The following is a 19160-nucleotide window of genomic DNA, read 5'->3' as shown; positions in this document are numbered from 1 at the left end:
TTGGACACTCACAGCCTATTCTTACCTACCCGCCTCTTCCCCCTCCTTCTTATCAGACACTTCCACCACCACCACCACCATCTTATCCTCCACATCCATCTTACGCCACATTCCCGACACCTCATGGTTCTACCTCATCTTCCGCCAAGCATGCATTCAATGACAAGACTCGTTTTAACATGTCAAACTTTACAACTTGGTCGAACTTGAGGAGACATGTCCTTGACTCACAGAACCTATGGGAACTTGTGCAAGGATTGGAACCCCAACCCGATCCCGCACTTATTCCATACGAGGTCGTCCGCTCATGGAAAGCTAGAATGCCTCCGCTATTGTCGCTTATTGCCTGAGTTTCATTCTCAACTTCAACATTTTGACTTAGTATCAAAACGATGGGCACACTTGCTGACTCTATGCGGCTCGAGATAGGACCCGTCAAATAAATCTTAATCATGAGCTTCAAAAACTTCAAAATCTCTGACCAGGATGACTTGAAAGTCAAGTTGGCTGAGTATCGACATCTCCTTGCCGATTTCTCCACTACAGGGACTCCTAAGTCCTCTGACAATCAGGTCACATTGTTTCTTAACAAGCTAGCACATAAATAATTCAATTGTATGTGGCAAGTGGTTTCTCTGCCCAACTTACCCACATTCTATGAATTTGAGTGTCAACTATTGCGTTATCCCCCGCTGTTCAATCAGTTTTATATACCTCAAAGAGGGCTCTTGTTGCTCGTTTTCAGAAGGGGCAACAAGGAAAGGGTAAACAAAATCAAACTTCAAATCAAAATCAAAGCAAAAAACAAGTAGGGGAATCACCAAGAAACCCCCAGTTTCAACTCAAACCCGAGTAACAGAATGTACCCAAGAAGAATAGGTATTGTCAACAATGTCAAAAGGCTGGTCATTTTGACAATGAATGTCGATAAAAGGCAAGAGGGACAACACCAAAACCGAAGTCACAGAAGCCCACCCCTTAGTCGGGCAAACCCCTCAGGGGAGGCAGTGTGATGGCAAGGGGCAATGGAAAGGTCAAACTCACACTACATGGTATACATTGTCCAGCTAAGCCAGATCCAAACCCTTTGTCAATGGGAAAACTGACACAACCTCGAGCCTGGATCTTGACCGAGGAGTTGTTTCCTACATGGACTTGCTTGGCTGCAGGGGCTCAGGTACAAGAGATGTCCTCTATAGGAGTCATGTAATGTGTAGCTCCATTGTCCACAATCCAAACAAGTGCTAATGTGCTCGGCTGTTATGAGTGGACCTCTGCGGTAACCTCGTCGGGCGGGAAGTCACAGATCTGGATGAGACTTGCATCAAATGTCTCTACGGAGATGATGTGGGTCTCTGCAAACCAGTTAGACAAGCTCTCTAGAGTTGAGAACGTTGTCGACTAAGATGGCTGACCAGCTTGGGGTAAACTTATTACCTATTCAGCAACTTAGCTGGCTGGGGCGAGCAATTTTCTTTACAACGATCACGGTCGAGGTCCTTGACTCCCAAACTGGTTTCGTAAATGCTCGCGGTGAGGCATGTTGAGAAACCCTTCACCCACAGTTTGCGTTTTTTGCGTTTTTGTGTTTTGCATTTAGGGTTTACAACCTCAAAAAGGGGCGCCATCCTAGACTAACTGTTTCTATTTATAGACTACTCTCTCATTCATTCCTTATAGTTGATTCATCCAGTCCATCACCTCTTCTCTCCAGCCTCTCCACTACCCTCACACCCCTTCAGGAGGACATTGCGGTTCGTGGTTCATGGTTCTGGCTGTCTTCATCATCTTCCTTGAGCAACGGCACCCTTGTTCCCTTGTATCACATTCACTTCATGATTCAGAACTTCATCATTCCATTCATCAGAGTTTCTTCTCTCTTCTCTTGTCTTCTCCATGTTTGCCGAGTTCACTCCGTGTTCCTCCCCGCAAACCCTACTGTCTCGCCAATACGTCATATTTTGACATGGTATCAAAGCTGGATCTGCTCAAACAACCACAAAGATCCTCCACTCCAGTGAAGGCAAAGACCCGTGGCAGGTTCGGCATCCACTTCTTTTCTTCTTCCGCTACATCAAAATCTCGTTTTTGCAGGTTTCAAGTGTTTTCAGCTTGCTATCCACACCCCTTTCGCGCAGGACATCGTAGTCTCAGCTGTCCCTTGCTGTCATCTACAATCTAGCACCTGTTTCAAGCCTTCCACCCGCAGTTTGCAGCTATTTACAGCAAAGCGATTGTTGCCGATCACTCTCCATTCACAAAACAATCTCGTTTTTGCAGATTTCAGGTACTTCAGCTTGCTGCCTACACTTTGGAAGCGGAGGACATCACGCTCCAAGCTGGCCATTGCTGTTTACAACAGTTTGGCGCCTGTTTCCAGCCTATCACACACTGTTCGGAGCTAATTTCAGCATATTGACTGCTACTGCTGGTTTTTCCTGCGTTTTTAATCTTTTTCTCTCCTACAGCCTACGTTTTTAGTCTTTCTCTCTCCTCACCTGCGTTTTTCTACTGGTTGCAACCTCTTACTGCTGGTCGCATTCTCCTCGCACTGGCAGCTCACTTCCAGCCCTTCCACTGCCCTCCCACCCCTTGAGGCGGACATTGTAGTTCGTGCTTCACACTGCCCTCACACCCCTTGAGGCAAACATTGCAATTCATGGTTCATGGTGGCTGACCTTTTCCTTCTTTAGCAAGGCACACTGGTATCCGTGGCTTTTTTACCAACAAAAGCCCAGACTACTAGGTGCTTCTATTGTGGCATCACCGAACACACCCCCAATGCTTGCCGACTTCGACCTTTGCTCCCCACCCCCCCAGAGTATATGCGTCTTCCACCAGGCACTCCTTATGCCACCTCTCCTTTCTGGGCCACAAAGATCGTTCTGCATCAGCTATCAAAGTACTATGCTCAAGGCAATAAGACGCATCCGATGCGCACTAAGTCCTTTCAAGGGCAGGGAGGATTGATTGGCACTACAACCTCCAAGAGATCGCCGGAATGCCAGCGGCAGTCTTCCTCCATCTCTTTTCGAGTCCAATGGCTTCCTGGCCCACGGTTTTGCAATCCGCTCCATCGAGAGACAACGATTGTTTGATACCGTCTCCTCATCAGTCCGCTCATTCGAGAGACAGTGACTGCTCGACTCCTTCCTTTTCTTTGGCTACCGAGTTCGCTCCATCGAGAGACAGTGATTGTTTGATACCATCTCCTCGCCAATCCGCTCCGAGAGAGACAGTGGCTGCTCGACTCCTTTCTCTTCTTCAGCTTCCCAGTCCGCTCCATTGAGAAGAAGCAACTATTGCCCACTCATTGCTCAGTCTGAACCCCACCCTTCACCCTCATCTACTCAGGTTTGAGAGGCCATCTCTAGGAGTTCTTCACCACCCCAGATACCTTCTTCGGCACGACCGACGGCACTTTCTTCGTCATCAAACATTTTGGAATCGGTGATCCATGAGTTTTTGAATTCCCTATCTACTTCAGAGGGGGATTCAGAGGGGAATGTTATTTCTTTGCCCTCAAAGGGGCATCTACTTCTTATTCGACTTCAGCCGAGGCCCCTCCACCTCCCACCTCAGAGAGGGAACCTATTCCATATGAAGTTCTTCACCCATCCTCTACTTTCTTGGGGTGGCTGTCTTCAACCAGTCATCTCTTCTACTGATACCCAGGATCTTCAGGTACCACCTTGATCAGGACCTTGGAGGTTCAACCACGACTTGGTGACAAGGCCTTCGTATTCCTTTCAGCATGGATGCACAAAGCTAGTGGCTTCTCTCTTGAGGTTGAGTTTCGAGTTCTCCAGTTCACTCTATCTACTATTCTTTCCTGCAAGTTCCCTTTCCAGTGAAAATCTTGGATCTTAGAGATCCTCTACATCTTCTTCCTCCTCTTCTCTTCTTGCCTTGGTCACTTGGTCAGTATGGAGCCACCTCCCGAGATCGAGTACGAGCATATCTTTATGGTTCTCGGCACCACACAAAGTTCGACATTCCTCCTATGCATTGCATATTTTCATCATCTTTGTACTAGGGCGCTTAGGCAAGTAACCAATTTTCCCACGAGGGACACTGTCCAAGTGGCACCTGCTGCATGAGCATTCTTCAGTATGTAGCATTGCATCTCCACCTCACTCTTCTCTTGTTCCCCTTTTTGGGCTTGAGAGGGGGTGTTGAGAAACCCTTCACCCACAGTTTGTGTTTTTGTGTTTCTGCATTTTGCGTTTAGGATTTCCATTTAGGGTTTGCAACCCCAAAAAGGGCCGCCATCCTAGCTGACTGTGCCTATTTATAGGCCACTCTCTCATTCATTCCTTATGGCTAATTTATTCAATCCGTCACCTCTTCTCTCCAACCTCTCCACTACCCTCACACCCCTTTAAGAGGACATTGCGGTTCGTGGTTCGTGGCTGTCTTCATCATCTTCCTTGAGCTACGGCACCCTTGTTCCCTTGTATCACATTCACTCCATGATTCAGAATTTCATCATTCCATTCATCAAAGTTTCTTCTCTCCTCTCTTCTCTTCTCCATGTTTGCCGAGTTCACTCCGTGTTCCTCCCCGCAAACCCTACTGTCTCGCTGGTACGTCATCTTTTGACAAGGCATAGCCTAATGGCCTATACCACATGACCCATTTTCTTACCAAGCCAACAGCCGAGGGTTCCGTGTTCCATAGCTTCCAGGCACTAGCCACATCTTGGGAGCCGACGAACAATGAGCATCTTTGGCATTTCCACCTAGGGTATCTTGGCTATGACTCTCTTCATGAGTTGTCTCACCGTGAGATGGTTGAGGGCCTTCCTCGCCTAAAGCTAGCTCAAGATGTCTATAAAGCATATCAGCTCAGGAAGTAGCACCGTACCCCATTTCCTCAACAATCTACACGTAGAGTTGAGGCACCTCTTAGATTGATTCACGAGCTCGTACTAGCAAACCATGCAAGATTCAAGGATCTTACCCTCGAATTGCACCTCAAGCATCATTTGCATCATTGTTTACAGCTAATTACATAGTGCATTCTAAGCCACATACATGGCAGGAGACTCTTCAGCACCCTCAATGGCGAGAGGTCATGGAGAAGGAGCTAGAGAGTATTGACCACAATGAGGCTTGGACATTGATGGATCATCCGAGCCATAAGAAAGTCATCGGGACGAAGTGGATTTTTAGGACTAAGCTAAAGGTTGATGGGACTTTAGACAAGTACAAGGCTTGCCTTGTCGTGCAAAGGTTTCAACAGAAGCATGGTATTGATTATGAAGAGACCTTCACCCCTATTGCATAGTTGACATCTTTTTAGTTATTACTCGCGCCGGCCGCTCACCATGGTTGGCCAATACATCAGATGGATGTCAAGAATGTCTACCTAAATGGTTATTTGTGTTAGTAGATATATCAGCCCATGTGTGAGTTTGTGCATGCAAAGGCTGGGCACATTATTTAGGATATTTTAGGTATTTTTTATGGTCTTCATTTTGGTCATATTTAGCATTTATTGTTGGCCAACCAACATTAAATGCTGGCCGATCTAATCACATTGAGGACATATTTTTGTCCTATATATTCAAGCTTCTCCTCACTTAGTCACTCATCTTCCATCACACATGTTGAGACTCAGTGGAGAGAGGAGCCAGTGCCGGTGCCCATGTAGCCAGTAACTCACTGTTGTATGCGATTGTCTCGTGTTGGATATATGGATTCCATTTCCCAAGCATACATCTGAGTTCTCATTTATATTGTGTTCTTCAGTGTTCTTGCTTTCCCTTACTCTTTTGTCTTGTGTTTCAGCAGTTTATTACAGCATATGTTTACGCTTCCATTGCTGCTCCACTTCTGACATTGTATCAGATTTTAAGTTCTATGCTCCTGCTGTGTTTTCTTTGCTGATTTCAAGATTGTTTTGACCATTGCAAACCTAACGACCGCTGCTCCAACCAAGTGACCTGTTTTACCTGCGTTTTTGTTGACCTCGGCATCTGTACAGCCTACGTCAGCCCCTCTACTGCCTATATGTTAGTTTCAGCCTGTGTTTTGGTGTCTCTGCATCTCCTCCTGGCTGGGCGACTGCATTCTCAGGCCGTTTTTGCTGTTTCATGCAATTTCTAGCTGATTTTTTAACTTTTTGCAGCAGCTTTCTTCTTGTTTTGGTCAGATTTTGGTGAATACTACATGTGAGCTCTCATTTTCTGCAATCTATGCTTGTGGTTTGGCTGTGTTCTCTCTCCAAATACCTTCATTTCTCTACTTCTCTTCTAAATCCTCTACAGATGGCTCCTCCATACACATCCATTGATAGTAAGTTACATGGACCTGATTATCTTACATGGAGAGCTGTGATGTGTTGTGAAGGTATGGTCACGAGCTGAGCTAAGAGTCCAGATGCGAAGAGTTGAGAGCAGTAGAGAGTGAGAGAGTGAGCACGACACTTGATGTTCAGTACAATGACTAGTGTACCACATTTTAGGTTTTGAATATATCTTTGCTGTCAAGTACATCCCTCGTGAAGTGATACTTCACCTGTATGTGCTTTGTCTTTGCATGAAAGACAGGATTCCATGCTAGCATGATAGCACTCTAACTGTCACAATGGAGGATAGGAACCTCTGTAATCCCAAGCTCTCTCACCAGACATAAGAGCCATAAAGCCTCTTTTCATGCCTCTGTGGCAGCCACATATTCTGCCTCTGTAGTAGATAGTAGAACACAATTTTGCAGCCTAGATATCCAAGAGATTGCTCCTCCTATGAACATAAACACATATCTTGAAGTAGATTTCCTGCAGTCAGGATGGCCAGCATAATCTGCATCCGTGAAACCAACAACACATGACTTCTGCTTACCAAAGCAGATCCACAGATCCTTTGTGCCCTTAAGGTATCTCATGATACCCTTCACTGCTTCCCAATGCTTTTTACCAAGATATGCCATGTATTTGCTAACCACTCCCACCGCAAATGCAATGTCAAGACATGTAGTAACCATAGCATACATCAAGCTACCAACTGAAGCATAGGGTATCTTGGCCATTTCAACCTTCCCATCATCTAATGTAGGGCTGTCATCTACACTAAGTTTCACATACGGAGGCAATGGTACATTGATAGCTTTTCCCCCCTCCATATTGAAACGTTGCAAAACCTTGGTAATATACTCCTATTGTGACAGATAAAGAAGACCCTTTGATCTGTACATATAGATTTCCTCATGCAGATTACCATGTAAGAAGGCACTATCCAACCAAGCCCAAGATGGTTCGCAAAGTAGTCATTTTGACTACAGGAGAAAAGATTTCATCAAAATCAATTCCATGTTCTTGCTTGTACCCTTAAGCAACCAAGCGTGCCTTGTACTTGGACAAAGAACCAGAAGTGACTTTCATTTTGTAAACCCATTTGCAAGGTAGCACTTTTTGTCCTTTTGGCAAAAGTACCAAATCCCAAGTGCCATTCTTCATGAGAGATTTCATCTCTGATAGCATTGCTTTTTGCCATTTCTTACTATCTTGTCTGTCCATTGCTTCCTGGAAGCATGACGGTTCACCACAATCTGTTACCATGACATAATCAGCCACATAGTTTACTCCAGGAACAAATCTACTTAGCTGTTTTTGCACCTCTGGTCGACCTACGGGCCCAGTGGTCAATATTTGCTGGCTGTTCAGCCTATAAACCTGCATTAACAACTTGCTATTCTACAGGTACAGCTTGTTGTATAACTGGTTCAGGTTATTCCAAGTGCACATGTTCTTACTGAATTTGTGGAACATCATGGGCAAGATCTTGCTGATCATTTACAGCATCATTCCCTTCATTTTCAGGGACATTTTCAGCAGGTATTTGCTATTGTCTAACGGGTATTCTTTGCTGTCCTACTGGTACATCCTCCCGGAATACAACCCTTTTGACTTCCTCTGTTCTTTCGGGCTGTTTGTGCATGTGATCTTCCTGAAAGATGACATCATTGCTGCGTACTAATTTTCTTTTCTCGGGATCAAATAATCTATACCCTATTTCACCTTCATCACCATATCCTAGGAAAATACATTTACAGGACTTTGGCTTAAGTTTGTTGCGTTCTTCCTTATGTATGTGCACAAATGCCTCGCAACCAAACACTTTCATGTGTGCATACGAAGGTGATGTACCCAACCACGCTTCTTGGGGAACTCCCCGAGAACTCTCCCCCCCCCCCCCCCCAAAGACCTATTTGGTGATCGATTAATCAAGTGTACGGCTGTCATAACAACCTCTGCCCAAAACCCATGGGGTAAAGCAGCATGTGACAGCATTGTATGGACCTTGTCTTCAATGGTCCAATTCATACGCTCGGCAACACCATTTTGGGGCGGATTATGAGAAGCAGTAAGCTCCCTCTTAATCCCTTTGCTATCACAAAAATCTTGAAAGGCTTTGGACATATATTCCCCCACCATTGTCAGAGCGAAGGCATTTTAATGTCTTGGTGGTCTGATTTTCAGCAAGTACCAAGAATTTTTTTTAATTTATCCAAGGCCTTGTCTTTGCGACGGATTGGATAAACCCAAACTTCCCCCTAAAGATAACCCTGGCATTTGACATACATCTGAATATACTAACTCTAAGGGTGAAAACTTAAGAGAAATAGATTTTTTGTGTGACGTTTGAGCATGTTTACCATAGATGCAATGATCACATTGTTCAAAATCAGCATACCTCAAACACGGTAAATAACCCAAAAAAGAGAGCACTTTCATTCCAAATTGACTCATGTGTCCCAACCGGCTATGCCACAAAGAAACACTTGGCTGCTCAATTATGGCGACAACATGGTCACGGCGCACGCACACTAGATACATGCAAAGGATACAGAGTATCACTTTTGGACCCCTTGGCAACAATGCGGGAGCCCTTAACATATTTTCCATTTACTATCCCCAAAGGTGATATGATAGCCTTCATCATCTAGTTGCCCTATGCTGATCAAGCTCTTTTTTAGCTAAGGTACATGTCTCACATTATGCAAAACAAACATGAAGCCATCCTGAAATTCCAGTTTCACACTGCCAATACCTGTAATTTTACATGCATAGTTATCCCCCAAGAGGAAAACACCACATACTACACCATTGTAGTCAGAGAACCACTCATGATGTGATGTGACATGAAAGGACGCACTTGAATCAAGTATCCAAGTGTGAATGTCATCCTCAAAATCTGCAATCAATACATGTGCATCCAAAGAAGAAGCTAGAAGTATATCACCATCACTGTCATTATCATGAGTGACTACATTAACCTCTTCTATTTTCACATTGCTCTTTTTGGTATGCTGGCTATCCTTGTTTTCAGCATTGTTGGCTTCATTGTTTTTGTTTTTACCCTTCTCTTTCTTTAGCTGAAAGCAATTCCTTTTGTAGTGCCCCTCTTTGCCACAATGATGGCACTCCACATTCTTTCCACGAGACTTACTACGTGCTCGATTTTCAAAACTGCTCTTATGTTGAAACCTGCCTCTAGTGTGTAATGCATTTGAAGACTTGTTTGCTGAGTTGTTCTACCTATTGAGTTCTTCCATCAACAAAGAACTCTCCACATCAGAGTATAACAGCTGAGCATTCGAATTACTCAAAGTTGTCCTGAAAGTATCCCAACTTTTAGGTAGAGTGCATAGCAAGAAGGTGGCTTTGACCTCTTCATCAATATGAAAATCCAAAGCAATCAGCTAACTGAAAATTGAGTTAAACTCATTCAAGTGTACAGACATGGTTGTACCCTCTTTCATGTGAAAGCTCATCAGTTTTTTTAGCCAATAAACCTTGTTAGCTGCACTTTTCTGAGCATACAATTCTTCAAGCCTTTGCCACATTGCATACTGAATTCAACTTCTCAATGTTGAAGAGCAAGTTGTTTGACACTGAGAGCTCAATGGTAGAGCGAGCAAGCTCGTCTAAGTCATCCCACTTGTCTTGTTCCATGTCTACTGGTTTGATTCCCTTTGTTTTGATGGGCTTTACATGTTTTTTCTGCACCAAGACATTGTAGCATTGTTTTTGCCAGATGGCAAAATTATGGGCACCCTCAAGCTTCTTAATGTGCAAAAGATTACTGTTGTCACTATTTGCAGCCCCAATTTGACTAACCAGTCACCAAAGGAAAGTCCAAATATGACACAAGTGGCCACAATACACAAAAAAACCAATCAGCAATGAAAATTCCAAGATTGCAAAAATTTTCAGATCTGCAAATGAATTTTCAGAATTAAAAAATGCCGTTTGCTGCACTCTTCAAGCAATTTCTGACACAATTAGAGACCAAGCCACCAGTTTCATGTGAAATCCCCAAAATTTCACTGCAATTTCTACTCCAAAGGCATTCCTGAGCACAAATTTGACAATTTGGGTCGAAAGCCCCAAATTTTAAGAAGATAATATGTTCAAATTGCATGAATTCAAGTACCCAAATGCATAGAGCACGCAATTCTTGCACAAATTGATGAAATTCTGCAAAAGCCCCAAATTATTCACATCCAGTGTGCACAAATTTCACTGAAACTGAAGAAATTTCACCAAAATGTGAAAAAAACCCAAAATTTCACAGGCAATTGTGCATTGATTTAGCAATTTCTGAGTCAGATTGTCCACTTCTGCATTAAAATCCCCAGATCCGGGAAAAAAACCCCAATTTTCTTGGGCAAATTTTGACTTTGTCCCTTTGTGTGTGAATGCTGGGTAAAATGATTGCAGAAGTTAAGAAAAAGAAAAAAGAATGATAACTAACAAGTCAAGTTTATGACCAGCGTGACCTGTCCAAAAGGTCGCCACCTGCCACATGAGGTAGACCGCCTGGTCATCACGTGTTTGCCCGTCGCGTCCGCAGCCATGTCGTCATGTCGCTTGGGCCTAGTCGCCTGCAACGTGCAGCGTGTCGCCTACAAACTGACCGCCTGCAGCGATTGCGACCTGCAGCCCATCTTGTCTATCTGCTTCTTCTGCACGTGTCAAACACTGACAGCTGATGCCCACCTAGTCCACCTGTCTCTTCTACATGTATCAAACACTGAGAGCTAATGCCTGAAGTTCCTCCTTGCCTGTCACGTGGCCTGACGCCCGTCACTAGCTTTGGGAAACATGCACAACCTGTGTGCTCTAATACTAGTTTGTTGTGAAAGTTGAGAGCTATCATGAGGACATGTATTTTTGAAACCTCACTTAACATGTGGATTAATTTCTAATCACATGATTAAGTAAATGTTGCACATGTGAGGTGTAACTGGGGTTAAAGTAAATTTACGAGTCCGAGACCCGAAGAAATCACCGGAAGTCAAAGGCAAAAGTTGCTATGAGTTGTGCCGCACAAGTACTCGGTGGTATCTCGTACCAGTTGTTGGCCTAGGTCATCCATTTGGCCATAAGTGTCAGTTGGTGACACTAGAGAAGTCGTATCTAATGGTACCTGACGCCAATCTGATGGTCAAAGATGGTGCAGACACTCACGAATGCAAGTTGCCTAGCCAATTTAATTCTTCGCCAATCAGATTATTTTTCATGGAACCGAAATAATTATTAGATTAATTTTCAGTATTTAAAGTTAAAAAATAATTATTTAATTATGAAAAATGCTGAAAAAACCATTTGGGAAGCCTGCCACTTGTCAAAAATGCCCATGCAAGACTAAAAAACGTCTTTAGAGATTGGAGAGGCATTTTTATAAATTCAACCTGCAAGAGAGAGGAAGGAGAGGCTGCTGGTCTGATTTGCAGCCATTGGAGGACCTTTTGAGGCTGCCAAGGGCAGAAGAAGACCAATCAATAACAGGAGACAGCATCTACAGGCTGTTGTGACAAGGCAACAGCAGTAAATGACTGATTTTCTTCAATTCTTTGCATCTACAAGCTGTTGTGGCAAGGCAGCAGCTACATTTGACTAATTTTCAATCATTCTTCATGACAAAACTCTGAATTTTCTCTCTCTACAGATTTTCCTCTCATCTCCCAGCCATTTCACAGCCTTGCTCCAAAGATCTTAGCATTTGGACCCTTGGAGGCTCAGAAATTTCAGATTTCTCTACTGTAAACCCTAATCTGCAATAGAAATTAGGGTTTAGCAACAGCCTCAAGAAACGTGTCAAAAATCGGAAGCTCGAAGACTTGGATTCAACAGGGCTGAAGCTGTTTTTAGCCTATTTAAGTGGAGGGACCAACAAATAATTGAATTTGGGGCATTTTCCATCTCCATCAAAGTGGGTGAAGGCCAATTGATTGCCGGAATCAAGGGGCAAATCGGATTAAAGTCTTGCTAGTGATTCATCACAGCAAGGGGAGTTGGAATACCAAAAGGGATTGGGAGAATCCCATTGTAAATCAACTTCTTCTTCAAAAAAGCTAAAGAAATACCGAAAGAGGCACAAATTTTGGGGCCAATCAGGTGTGCATTGTCCAAGATCAGTAGGTAAATTTGTCTTTTTAGATTTACACTAATTTTTTGCTGCTGTAATTAAGTTGTAATTAGGGGTTTACCACCTATCCACGGAAGGAAGGCTGGTTACAAGAGCAATAGAGAGTGAGAGTGAGAGCACGACACTTGATGTTCGGTACAATGACTAGTGTACTACATTTTAGGTTTTGAATATATATATAAAGTACAAAGTGTAAGGGTGAGTTCAGACCCGAACACAATAAAAGGCACAGTGACCCTTTATTCCCAGCAGTGATGAAGGCTTGGTTTATATAGAAGCCATTATGGTACGTGGTTTACGGAGCTATTGGACGCCCTCAGTGGCCTTCTCCTATTCCAACTGATTTTGATTAAGACAGCCATGAGGAAGCGGTGCTTACATGGGATTCGAACGATGCCCATACTTACTCGGCCTTACTTCGGTGTATTTCCAAAGATGTTCTACCAGCGGTTACCTCCTACAAGACATCTTCTAAAGTATAGACGAAGTTGCAGCTGTTGTATGCGACACCTTTCACCATGAGAGCAATTACTCTTTATGGACAGCTCCAGCAAATTCCGTTCAAGGCCAAAGATACTATCCAATCTTTTCTACTCCATGTGACCCAAATCCAAGACCAACTTTGACAAATGCAGTTTGCCCTTCCAGAGGCTCATCTTATTCGACTCGTACTCTCTAAACTCCCTCCGGTGTTTGATGGAGTGGTAAATGCTTTGAGGGCGCAAACATCATCAACTCCTGTTAGTTTGACCTTGATGTTGCTTGAGCATGAGGCATCACTGCGGTTATTGGGGAGCCTTTTGTCAAGTTCTCGTGAGGCTCTTGCAGCTTCAGAGAGGGGTTCAATGAAGAAGAAGTCAAAGACCTACTATTACCATTGTGGAAAGAAATGTCATTTACGGAAGGACTACAAAGAGTTAGCGGCTTCCAGAAAGAAGAAGGAGAAGAAGACAAAGTGGAATGTGGACTCCTCCGACAAGTCATCATTTGTCTCAAACTCGGACTTCGATCCTCCAACCAAGGAGAAGTCCGAGGTGCGAACAGGATCAACTTTCGAATCACGAAAAGGGATGGATGGCCCCTTCCTCAACTGCATTCTAGTGGTGGTGATGATGGCATCCCTCATGACTCTCTAGTGCCAGAGAGGGAGTGTCAAAGGGTGGTGAGATGGGGCAGTTGCGCCTCATCTATACATCTATACAGATGTATAGGATCCCAAGAGGGACTTCCTTGATGCATTGATTGAAGTCTAGCAGGTTCAAATCCTGGAGCTAGGATTGGCATCCAGGTTCATGATGAGTTGTTTATTTGACAGAGCGGGATTACTCCTAGTCTTAAGCTCACATGAGAGGGGACACTTTGGCAATTTCGCCAAAGGCAAGGAATCCATGGTAACGTATGTTTCAGAGGCATTTTTGACAGGCTAGTCATGTATACTACTGAGAGACATTGGGACAAACACAGAAATATGATATAATCTTCTCTATTTTCAAGAGCTGGTATGATCAACCTCGACATTAGGTTCTCTCCGAGACACCTTTGTGGTGGCTTGATCACCCATTGCTTGGGTATCCATGGTTCTACTTGGTGGTTCTATGTTGTATGGTTTATGATTCATTCTCATTGTACCATTATATTGTATCAAATCACCCATGATCTGAGAGAGGGTGTTAGCAGATATATCAGCTCATGTGTGACTCTGTGCATGCAGAGGCTAGGCACATTATTTGGGATATTTTAGGTATTTTTTATAGTCTTCATTTTGGTCATATTTAGCTTTTATTGATGGCCGACCTGATCACATTAAGGACTATTTTTGTCCTATATATTCAAGCTCCTCCTCACTCAATCGCTCATCTGCCATCACACGTGTGGAGACTCCATGAAGAGAGAAGCCAGTGCCGATTCCCATGCAACCAGTGACTCACTGTTGTATGCAATTATCTCATGTTGGATATATGGATTCCATTTCCCAAGCATACATCTAAGTTCTCATCTGTATTGTGTTCTTCAGTGATCTTTCTTTCCCTTACTCTTTTGTCTTGTGTTTCAGCAGTTTATTACAGCATATGTTTACGCTTCCATTGCTGCTCCACTTCCGATAATCTAGGGGAGGAAGTCTATATGGAGCAACCACCAGGATTTCCTTCCACAAACCCAAGGGATAAGGTATTCCGCTTGCAGAAAGCTCTTTATGGGCTAAAGCAAGCACCACGGTCTTGGTTCCATAGGATGGATAAGTTCTTACAGATTCACGGATACCATTCTACCCCTTATGACCCGAACTTATATGTTTGATCTACTGTAGAGAAGGTCAGCTACGTCCTATTGTACGTTCATGACTTACTCATCATAGGCTTAGATTCTGCTGCCATAGCGGAAACAAGGCAAAGCTTAGTGCTACATTTGAGGTAATAGACCTCAGTTTATTGTCTTACTTCTTGGAGATGGAGGTAGTTCAATCTAGGGTTATACTTTTTCTATCTTCTCAACCTGTTGCTACTGTTTTCTCTCTCTTGCAACCTGCATTTACTATTTTCTCTCTTCTCACCTGCGTTTTTAGTCTCTCTCTTCTCACCTACGTTTTTTGCATTCTCTCTCATGCCCTACCATCTGCATCAAATCCATCCTTCCTTGGCTACCTTTGCTGGTGTTCGGACATACGAAGGCTGCCTTGCTACGATTCTAGATCCATTCGAAGTACGACACACTCTCTAGCTCGTTATCCCTGCCTTGATCCTTGAGATACACGAGTTAGAGGTATAGTATTCATTCATTGCATAGTATCTTTGCTGCATGAGCATTGTATATTCAATAACCATACCCTCACTTAATGTCAAAGTCCTCTTAAAAAAGTCCATAGCTGATTCCATCTACCTTTGCAGGACTTGGTAGGCCACTGGTCAGCCGCAGTGCACCCTTTGTCCAATGCCTTGGCGTCTCTAGGGTGATCACTTGGGCTCCCTTGCTAAGCTAGCCATCGCCTCTATAGTCTTAGTAGGCCACTAGGCAGCCAACTCACACCCTTTGTCCGATACTCTAGTTGCTTTGGGGTGGAACGCCTTAAGGGTTTGACTGGCCTCTTTCTAGTAGCACCGTTGTTGGGCCTGAGAGAGGGTGTTGAGCTAAAAATGAATTAGCTTTACTTAAACAGCCCCAAACCATGCTTAATTAAGGAAGAAACATTGTTTATTTAAAAAGAAATGTGTTCTTAGAGAGTATCTATATCCCATATGCACAAAACTACTTAGGAGGGCCCAAACTTTCTATAAATAGGTATCCTACCCTCCATTCAGCCCTAATCTCATTTTTGAAGGTTTCAAGTGTTTTCAGCTTACTACCCATACCCTGTTTGCAGAGAACATCGCAGTCCAAGCTATCCATTGCAGTTTTCACTCATCTAGCACCTATTTCCAACCCTCCATCATCAATTTGCTGTTGTTTTCAGCCAGATGACTATTGTTGTCCGTCATCCATAGTAGTTGTACAACCTGCCATGTCAACATACTACGGCATTTGCAAACCCCAGTTGCCACCGTGCAGATTTTCTCTCCCCTCCAGTTGCCGACATCATCTCCTCAACTTGTCGCTACTGTTTTCTCTCTCCTACAGCCTGCATCTGCTGTTTTCTCTCTCCTCTCAGCTATCGCTATAAACTTTCTCTCTCCTCACCTGCATTTTTAGTATTTCTCTCCTCACCTGCGTTTTTACTCTCTCTCTCTCCTACACTGTCGTCTGTATCAGATCCAATCTTCCTTGGCTACATTTGCTAGTGTTCGACATCTGGAGGTTGCCTTGTTGCGATTCGGAATTTGTTTAGAGTACGACACTCTCCAGCTTATTACCCCTGCCCTAATCCTTGAGATACAGGAGTTCGAGGTATAGTATTCATTCACTACATGGTGTGTTTGTTGCATGAGCATTGTATATTCAATAATCATATCACTTCATTTATTCTGTGTTCATTGTCTCTGAGTTACCCTAACCCTAACATTGTTATTCTATCAGTCAGTGCTTTGTTGTACGGTGTTATTTGTGTTTCTATGTTAGGGTATTTCTTCATAGCTTGAACTCTCAGATTGTTACTTCATGGGCTGAAAGTCTTACCATTCTCTCTCTCTATACACCTCTTCTTTACTTCATCTCCTGTACCTCTCCCCCTTCAATGGCACCTCCTTGCTATTCTACTAATGATAAGCTTAAGAGTCCTGACTATCTCACCTAGAGTGCTGTACTAAAAGCTTGGTTTGTGAAGAAGCGCCTGTGGTATATTGTTTCAAGATCCATTGAGCATCCCTGGATTCCAAATCCTATTTCTGAAGATTGAGACCGCAACAACTGAGGAGATTGCGCTTGCTTGGGACACAAATGATTCTCATACCTACTTTTCTCTTCTCAGGTGCATCTGCAAAGAGGTCCTTCTAGCAGTTACCTTTTGTAAGACAACTTTAGATGTATGGGAGAAGCTTCACCTTACGTGCGAGGCTCCGTCGACCATGCAAGCCATGACCCTCTATGGTTGTCTTCGAACAATTGAGTTCGGGGCGACTCATATGATTCAATCGTTTCTTCTACGAGTGACCTAGATACAAGACCAGCTCTGACACATGCAGTCTACCCTTCCAAACACACATCTTGTTGGGACCATTCTCAAGCTTCCTCCAAAGTTTGATGGTGAGGCCATCGCCTTACAAGCTTAGACATTAGCAACACCTATAAGTTGTGAGTATATGGCCTCCATGCTACTTGAGCATGAGGCATCTTTGCATTTAGGAAGACTACCATCTCAATATGGTGGCCATCAAGAGGCTTATGCAACTTCAAAGAGGGGTGACAAGAAGAAGAAGATGAAGGCACACTTTGAGGAGGAGGAGGAGAAGGAGGACGACGACGACGAGGCGGTGGCAGCTCCGACTACCCATCATCCTTCTTATCTTCCTATTCTGACCTAATTCAAGTCCTTTGGCTAGGGCGAAGGCCAAGATGAAGGGCTCCTCTTCTATAGAGAAAGCGAAGGATGTGAAGACCTTCTCTACTGCCTTCTAGCCCTAGTGATGAGCTCATCCCTCACGACTCTCAAATGCTAAAGAGGAAGTGTGAGGGTGTTGGAGGTGAGGCTTCTATGCCTCACTCATATGCAAGTAGTAAGCACTATACTTGCATATGGGTAGTAAGCACTTGGCATACTAATGCATCATTACAAGCCAAAACTTGCTTCAAGACTCAAAAGGAGTGAAAATATGATCCACAATTGACTTCTTACACAAAAATACAAGAAATGTTAACCGTTGCAAAGGAAAGCATCCAAGTTCCCACTACGTTTTATGCTCCATACTCCTCGAGCTCTAAGAAGACATGCAGGAGTACTAGAGTATTCTAATATGATGCGCAATGACAACTATCATACATTGTCTTCAAGATCCTACAAATGATTTCAATCCTAATGAAATAAGTAGCGCATCCTACCAATTGTATTTGCCTCCAGATATCAAGCTCATCCTATGTTCCATGCAGCCATCTAAAAGCATCCTTGGAAAGATGAGAAACTAATCTGAATTAAGAAAGTCCCACACCTAGAGGACATTATTTGCTATAACCCACTTAAACCCAAATCGGTTTTCGAGTCTTGGCAATAAACAATCAGAGTTCTTACAAAAGTGGATGAATCATTAAGGGGCAAAGGCAACACAAGAGTTGGTAGGCTTTCTTAAATGTCACTTACCCAGCTTTGCCCCCAGAGGAAATGTTGCTGAGGACAGCAATCATTCATAAGGGCAAGTTCGTTAATGACAGATGTTGGATATCCAAAATACTTCCCACGACATCGTCCCTAAACTTTGAGTGGCCAGGTGTCTACGTTTATCAACACAGGTAAAAGGCAACCAATTAGGGATCCAGGGGCTCATGTGGGCCAAGTGATCTGAACAGTGAGACTCTAGGCACCTGCCCTTGCGATGGCAGTTTGCCAATTACATTGTTGGTCCCACACTCATGGGTAATGGAACCCACCACCTATGGTGGACGTGACCTTGATGTCCATTTCTCTAATTTTGACTGTCTGTTTATGCTTGTATCGCGTGTGTCATGTAATGCTAGCACATTGATCTGATGTTTCATGTACACCGTTAAAGAAGGCTCTTCTTTTTTAAATTTAAAGCGCTCGCTCTCTCTCTCTCTCTCTCTCTCTCTCTCAGACTACAGCAGCAGTTGATTATGTTCGTGAAAGGGATTGATAAGTCTGAAGATTTTCATTAATGTTGGAGATTTCAGCCTGAAATTGAGAGAGAGAGAGAGAGAGAGAGAGAGAGAGAGAGCGCATACCTGCTGTAGCCTGTCGCTCGGAGACCCGCGAAGGTTCGCAGAGAGAGAATAATAGAGATAGTGACCCAACCCTGTCGAGCATCCAGAAGGAAAAGCAGTCGACTATGGTTTCATTCCTTAGGACACAGGAACATGGTTAAAACATCTTCCAAAGGCCTATCTACTATAATTTAAAGACGTAACATTATAGGCTATATTCGGCTTGTTTTGAAGTATCCATTAGTATTTTCCATGGAATTTGATTCCTCTTTAATTAAGTTTTAGTTTGCCGTTCAATTATTACTCTTACATATAAGGTCTTATTACCATTGAATGCTCTTATATGTAGAGGTGTATTTTAATATTCTAATTTCCTTGAAAATTTTCCCTAATTTTCCTCCTTGTGCTTATATTTATCATTCAC

The 19160-nt window shown here is 43.5% G+C and overlaps 1 protein-coding gene across 2 annotated transcripts in view; it reads right to left on the bottom strand.

Moving 5' to 3' along the window:
• The window catches only part of LOC148038511 (NADH dehydrogenase ubiquinone 1 alpha subcomplex subunit), a 55496-nt gene extending 36573 nt beyond the window's left edge, over positions 1 to 18923 (bottom strand). The window contains exon 1 of one of the 2 annotated variants that reach the window (XM_087672875.1): positions 18758 to 18923. The gene's annotated coding sequence lies outside the window, so the exon portion shown is untranslated. The remainder of the gene's footprint in view (positions 1 to 18757) is intronic. The other variant, XM_087672881.1, reaches the window with a different exon arrangement.
• Positions 18924 to 19160: the final 237 nt, after the last annotated feature.

The sequence above is a fragment of the Lygodium microphyllum genome, chromosome 3, assembly GCF_053477565.2.
Source record: "Lygodium microphyllum isolate KBCC chromosome 3, Lygodium_microphyllum_v1.1.10, whole genome shotgun sequence".
NCBI lineage: Eukaryota > Viridiplantae > Streptophyta > Polypodiopsida > Schizaeales > Lygodiaceae > Lygodium > Lygodium microphyllum.
This window is presented reverse-complemented; position numbering and strand designations above follow the sequence as displayed.